The sequence below is a fragment of the Mesocricetus auratus genome, unplaced genomic scaffold, assembly GCF_017639785.1.
Source record: "Mesocricetus auratus isolate SY011 unplaced genomic scaffold, BCM_Maur_2.0 Super-Scaffold_100018, whole genome shotgun sequence".
In the NCBI taxonomy this organism is placed as follows: Eukaryota; Metazoa; Chordata; class Mammalia; order Rodentia; family Cricetidae; genus Mesocricetus; species Mesocricetus auratus.
This window is the reverse complement of record NW_024429199.1, coordinates 48,645,773-48,652,250: the sequence shown is the minus strand read 5'-3', so window position 1 is coordinate 48,652,250 and position 6,478 is coordinate 48,645,773. Positions and strand designations below refer to the sequence as shown.

Genomic DNA, 6,478 nt, shown 5'->3' with positions numbered 1-6,478 from the left:
CCGGCAGGGAAGCCAAGCTGGCTGGATGGGAAATACTGGTGTTTGTCTCTTCGACATCTGGGAGCCAACATGGAGTAGAATGTGGAGAAGTTCTCAAAGAGCCTCAGACTCTGTTGTCTTAAAGTAAGGGCGCTCTGGTCCCCAGAAAGCAAGGATACAGTGGCAAGCCAATGGGAAACAAATACCGAGGAGCCAGACAAAATGTGATCAACCAGGCTTCAAGACGAGCCCAGCGAGTGGTCCTCTGCCGCTCGGCCCCCCAGGACAGCCTTTCCCAGCAATTCCTTCCTCACAGCGAATGTGTTCACAGCACGGTCACGCTCAGCCCAGGGAGGACTCTGGCAGAAACGCAGCCTTTGATCTATTAGTTACAAAAACATCAGGAAAAGGTCACGCAACTGTTTGAGGCTGCCTGAAAGACAGCTTCCAGGACAGCTTCCCCCTTCCAGAGCTCTCTGAGCACAAGCCAGACACAAGGTGCCACCTTCCAGGGCAGAGGATACATCTGTGGTCTGCAGGAGGTCACTGATCTGAGCCCTTTTCTCTTGGGTTTGGTGCAGTGTGCATCACTCCATCCTGGGGCAGGCACGGCCAGGTAGATTAATTACTGTGCCAAGTCCCGAAACAAGCCAGCTAACAGCCCAGGGGAGCATGGAGCAACCCCGGCCAGCCTGTGTTGTACTGAAGTCCCCACATCCTCCAGCCAAGGCTGACTGGTAGAGGTGCCCGTGCACAGGTGTCCAAAGTTCAGCTGTGTCTCTGTGTTAGAGAGGATTCACACGGAATCCTTTGCCCTGAAACGCACTCTGCCAGCGGACAGCCTGCGCTACCACAAATAAAATGAATACCGAGACTGGCAAAATCTTCTTCTTCTTCTTCTTCTTCTTCTTCTTCTTCTTCTTCTTCTTCTTCTTCTTCTTCTTCTTCTTCTTCTTCTTCTTCTTCTTCTTCTTCTTCTTCTTCTTCTTCTTCCTCGGAAGAAATTATGTCTTTTGTCAAAGGAATCGCTCACTATGGTTCAGAAAGGCAGGCCTCGGGAGCAGAGGGACCCAGGGGGAGACCTTCCTTGCCGGGATTTTTGATTGCAGCGAGCCTGCCCAGTTCTTTGCTGTACTCTGGCAATGGCGGTAAAGCTGAGTCCCTCAGAAGAACCTAACAACTTATCATGGCACGCTGGCACTATCGACTCACTGACCACGCGACTCAAGAGTATAAACTAGGAAACCACATTTATTTCGAGTGGCTGTGTCTGTTACTATCTTCCTTGTTCAAACCATATGCTTGATGGAGGCAATTCCATGAAGGAAGGATTCTTTTTTTGGTTTGCAGATTGAGTTTGCAGCACGCGATGGAGAGGGAGTCACAGCAGCCTGGGCCTGGGTGAGGCTGCTCTCACGTTGCTAGTACAGAAAACTACGCTGCAGACCCAGAGCCAAGGGGAAGTGCCCCACAGTTAGAGTTGACGTTCTGGGAGACTGCACACTTCCAGAAGTGTGGGTGTTTTCCTCCATCACCTGTCACAATAGCACATCTGGCCACTCCCCTCGAGAAACCAGCCCCGCTAACACCAAGTCCTCTGTTCATAAACACCAAAATCCTGCTAGCTGCTACCTGAAACTACTTACCTCCCGGCAGATACCAACAACTGAGAACCTGGCCAGTTATTGTCGGGTTTTGGATGGTGGTCATGGCGGGGTGTTCAAGGGGGACACTGAGAGGTTATTGGGGACTAAGGAGTTTATTAGAAGAGCTAATAATGCCATGGACAGACAGGCAGAGAGGAAACAGCATGGCGGGGCCTCTGTAGAGAGAAATCTTAGTCTGGTCTTAGCCCTGGGTGGGGGGGGGGGAGGCTGGGTTTCATAGCAAGAGTCTGCAGCCCATTGTCCGATGCCCAGGCTGGGGGCAGGGAAGGGGTGGGAACAGAGTGTGAATGGCACCAATGTCCCTTTTGATGTCAGCTTACTTCCCAGGTGAAAGATCCAGGCGCTGGGTTTGTCTATTAGCTTGGGACTCACAGAAAACTCAGTTGGGCTCCTGCATCCTTGAAAGAGGAGAGGAAGCTGTTACAGATAACGGTGGTCTGAGCTGCAGCCAAAGGCTAAAGACACATTCTGCAGACTCATTCTGCTGTAGGGGGCCTTTCTTGTGAACTCCCAGAGAAAGCAAATTCCAGATTTCTTTATCGGCAGTGAGAGAACCCTGGGACTTACTGCCTCCCCAAGTATCCACTGAAGAGAGGAACTTGGCAAGGCTCCTGTCCACCCATGAGAATCGCTCCCTTCTACAAGGACAGGGACATGGTCAATGTCCTAGCAATATCTGCAAGCTTTTTTTGCAAATGATTACCCTCTGCAAAAGGAAACCTAGGCAGGCAATTTCTTCAGGTCTCCAAACCACGCCCATGGTCTACATGACACCTTTTTTGCATAGTAGATTTAGTTCCAAGTTTCTGAATCCAGGAGTTTCTTTAATTAGAGATCTTAGCTGGTTTTTTTTTTTAATTTTCAGTTCTAGAACCAGGCAATGAAGCAGAATGTGTTCTCGAAATCTACTTTTAATCAGCTGAACAAGAATTCCTTTATGAATCGATGGCCGTGTTTGGTTTCCAGGGCTTAACATTCAAATCTAACACACAGAGGCCCTATTAACCCATTGCCCCACGCTTAAAAATTGAGCCTTTGCAAAGGCTTCCTTGGAGTTTCCAGAACTTTCTGTCAGGCTGACTAATTGGTTCTGACTGGAATCCTGTGACTGGACTGCAGAGAGAAGAAACCCTTGTCTGAGTGGGTTTTGCTGACAATCCGCCCTTGCCAGTCTGCCTACCCTGAGTGTGTACTTGACTCCTGGTTGTCCATTGACTGAAGCGATCCACCTGGCTGGCTCTCACCTCCTGGAGAGGCTGAAGTCAGCCCAGCACAGGCGACCTGATGTGGAGACTGGCTCTTGAGTTGTAGGGAGCCGTGGAATCAGTGGGATCAAGTCTGGTGCTGATTTCACCTTTGAGGTAGATCACGCGCAGCTTCCGAAGCCGAGATCATTTTCTTCCAGAAATATCTTACTCTTGCGTGGCTTTTGCAAACATGCTTATTTTTAAACCCAAGATCATGCCAAAGAAAGGAATGCAATTTTTTTTTCATGGCTATCAGAAAAAGCACACAGAGAGGGTGCATTTGAAGGAAGTCAGATGTCGGAATGACCGCAGTTTGCCGTTGAGCCACCACCTTGTCCTTGATTTGTGTCTCATCTCTCTTCGGGGTCTCGGTTGCCTTGCTGTTGCCGTGACAAAAATGCTCAGACAAATGACACTTAGGGGGGCAGGGTTCGTTTCAGTACACAGGTTCTAGGTAACGGCCCCTCACTGCAGGGTAGTCACAGAGGCAGGGGCAGGCACAGCTGGCCGCATTGCGATGGTGGTCATGGTAGAGCGTCTCTGTGGTGAAGTGGGCTCCTAGGAGACTGCCGGTGACGTTTCTCGGCCTTTGCCGGTTCCCAGAGAAAGGAATGTGTGTGGAGACAGCCTGTCTCTGGGAGGGGAGCCTACAGGTGAGAAGCAAGGGCAATGTGGCAATAACTCCCTTATTCCCAAGCCCCTCACCCCACTCCTATGAAGAGTCACAGCTAGGCGTTGCTCCGGAAGACCACTCAATTTTCCTCAGAAGAGAGGCTCCCTCGCCATGTGTGTGCTAATAAGCACAGACCCGTTTGTCAATCCCGTCTCTTTCACTCTTCTGTCTCCTTGTGGCGCCTCAGGAATGCACACACACTAACGCCACAGCTTGATGTCTTCCCTTTTGTGCACTCCGGGATGTCCTGACCAAGCTAATGGTGACACTCGGGATGGAGGTCGTTAGGTGGAGTTTTCCTGTCCCACAGCTGCTGTCAAATAATCACTCAGGGGCTCAATATAAATTATAGATGCTCGACCAATAGCTCAGGCTTATTACTAACTAGCTCTTACAACGTAACCCATTTCTATTAATCCATGTGCTGTCCCGAGGCCTGTGGCTTATACCTCTATCCCATTTTGTGGGTCTGACTCATTACCCATTTGACTGGTGACTCCCTTCTGGCTCCGCCCTCCCCCATCCCAGAATCCTCAGTTCCATTGCCCCACCTAGGTTTATCCTGCCTTGCTGTCGGCCAATCAGCTTACTTATGAACCAACGAGAGTCATGCACATTCACAGTGTACAGAACGGGGTTATTCCACAGCAGAGTTCGTCCTAAATCAATTAGTTTAGTAAGATAATCCCCTGCAGGCCTGGCAGAGGCCCATCTCCCAGGCGATTCCATATTCTGTCAAGTAGACCAGACCCCCCCCCAAAAAATCACAGGGTATGATGTTCAATGGACCATGAATAAAACGGATGAGTGAGGGGTGAGTGAGTGAGAGAGGGGGATCGAGCCAGCGAGGAGTGGGTGGGCTGGAGAATGGCCCAGAAATCTCAGCGAACATCACGCAAGGCTAGGCAAGACAGACGAACCAGTCAGATTCCAAGACCTTATGAGTTCTACTCATGTCCGACTTTGGGGAGGGGGAGGTCATATGGCTCCCACAAGGGTGGTAAGGGAGTGGGGGTGAGGGGGGGCAGAGACCCCACGGCCATGCAGGAGGACCCACGGCACCATCAGCTGCGAGCTGAGCTGGCCAAGACTCCATCTGCTTTAATGTGGGATAAGGCGATTTTAAAGTTTTTGTGGGTGAAACTTTTTCACTAAAAAGGCTGAATCTTAAATTTAGATGTGGGTATTGTGTAACATGGTGGGGTGGGGTGGGGCTGGGTGGGGTGGGGAATGGGGTGGGGTGGAGTAGGTATCTGTGTTGTCTTGAATAACCAAGAGCAAGTGAAGCAGTACGGTGACTCTGTTGTAAGCTGGGGGCATTAGGTGATCAACGGGACAGCCACAAGGGCCTCTAGGGAGGGGTGAGCCTGCAGACAGAGGTGAACCTTTAGAGACTGCACACACCCACAGGAGAAGAGCAGGCGGCACCCTGGGGCTTGGGAAGCTTTTCTCTAATGGAGTTGATGACAAAGCCCATGGGAAAAAGGGAAGACAGCATCCGACAGTGATCTGAACAGCGAACGAACTGGCTGACAGGAGATGTTTACCAGTTCCTAATAACAGCTTACCAGGTATGTGTGTGTATGTGTGTGTGTGTGTGTGTGTGTGGCTGGCACTGCCCCGTGTCCTCCAGACCGGCCAGGATCTACCTCCCCAAGAGAGACAAGTAGGGACCTGCTCCACTACGGAGCCCTGAGGAGGGGAAGGTCTGGAAATGAAACGACAGAGCTGGGTCTGTTCTGCGATTTAATAATAATGATTATCACCGTTATTATAAGAGCTTTCATTTGTGTACTCAGTGGGCTGGGCGTTTTCCCACACACTTATGTACTTGGTTCTTAGAGTAACCTGCAGCATAGGCTACACTTTTCACTTACGTCGCTTAATTGGTTAATTCTTTGGCTGAGTCTGTCTCTGCCTCTCTGTCTCTCTCCTCTCTCTCTCTCTCTCTCTCTCTCTCTCTCTCTCTCTCTCTCTCTCTCTCTCTCTCTCTCTCTCTCTTTCACACACACACACATACATGCACACACATACACACATGCACACAAACACACGGACACACTAAAATTGTTAGGAACAAAGGGCATGTACGCAGACTGCTCACACCGGCCGGGCCCCAAGGAGAGCGTGGTGCTGATGTAAGGACAGCAGGCGCTGTTGGCTTTCTGCTCTGTGCTTGCTGGGGTTCCCTTCATCTCCACACAGCGTGGCTACGTCCTTTGGAGACGAGTGCCCACCAGTGCCTACACAGCTGCTTTGCTGACTTAATGATCGCATAGACTTCCCCTCTCTAAATGAGCTATAATTTATTCAGCTAGACCCCTTTAAGGAACGTCTGGATGGCTGCCAATTCCCTGCTTTTAGACCCCGCTTGTGCAAGGGATACCATGATTTCACAAATGGCCAACTGCCCAGACGCAGCTTCTCAAAGCCGATCCCTGCAGATCCCTAGACCACCTCATGGGGCTTTCGTTCCCAGCTCCAATCCCAAGCAAGGCCATATCTTCTCTCCACAGATGTCGATTAAAGCAACACATTGCAGTCTGGAGGTGGGAACAAACTGGAATCCAGCCGTCGGCTGTTGAGCCACACAATGAAAATACTGTAAAATGTAAAACAGTGCCCTCTTTTCGCTGATTTCTAACAGTGTAATTTTTCATGTGATGGAGTTATTATTTTGTAATATAGTAAATATCTTTTAATTTTCTCATTTTAGCAAGCTGGGGAGACAGCTTACTCAGTAAATGCTTGCCTTGCAAAGTCTGAGGACCCGAGTTCAATTCTTAATATTCATGTTAAGAAAACAAAACAGCTGGCCGGTGGTGGTGCACGCCTTTTAGTCCCAGCACTTGGGAGGCAGAGGCAGGAGGATCTCTGGGAGTTTGAATCCAGCCTGGCCTCAGAGAGTTCAG

The 6,478-nt window shown here is 50.1% G+C and overlaps 1 long non-coding RNA gene across 1 annotated transcript in view; it reads left to right on the top strand.

The window, feature by feature from the left end:
• Window positions 1-6,257, top strand: part of LOC121132902 — an 8,831-nt gene extending 2,574 nt beyond the window's left edge. The window contains exons 3-4 of the long non-coding RNA XR_005869605.1: window positions 4,977-5,137; window positions 6,083-6,257. This is a non-coding gene — a long non-coding RNA (uncharacterized LOC121132902). The remainder of the gene's footprint in view (window positions 1-4,976; window positions 5,138-6,082) is intronic.
• Window positions 6,258-6,478: the final 221 nt, after the last annotated feature.